A 487-nucleotide genomic window follows, 5' to 3' on the forward strand; every position below is an offset into this window, starting at 1 on the left:
TGGCACATCTCGAACAGAGTCAGCCATGTCAGCCAACAACAACAAAATTTACACAGTCAAAATTACACAACGCCACTCTAGTCTGAAATAATATCGCCAAAGAAAGGGGGAAAGAAAAATAAAAGAAAGATATAAAGCACCAAAGTTTTTTACACCCGCTTCCACCAACACGCTCCACTCTCACGCATACACACTCCCAGCCATTCACCTCTCAGAGAGAGAGAGAGAGAGAGAGAGAGAGAGAGAGGGAGAGAGAGAGAGAGGTCATTTACATTAACCATCCACATTGTAGAGCTGCTTTACAGCTGAATCACATCTTGCAACATTGACGCTTGTATCGAACTGAATTGAATCAACATTGAACTAACGTCTAGGTTACTTGTGTAACCCTCGTTCCCTGAAGGAGGGAACGGAGACGTTACGTCAGTGACTGACTAATTGGGATCTCGCCCGAGAGCCCAATCACCTTCGAGTGTAAACTAAACAA

Source organism: Sinocyclocheilus grahami, unplaced genomic scaffold (genome assembly GCF_001515645.1).
Source record: "Sinocyclocheilus grahami isolate Dianchi unplaced genomic scaffold, SAMN03320097.WGS_v1.1 scaffold48.1, whole genome shotgun sequence".
Classification (NCBI taxonomy): domain Eukaryota; kingdom Metazoa; phylum Chordata; class Actinopteri; order Cypriniformes; family Cyprinidae; genus Sinocyclocheilus; species Sinocyclocheilus grahami.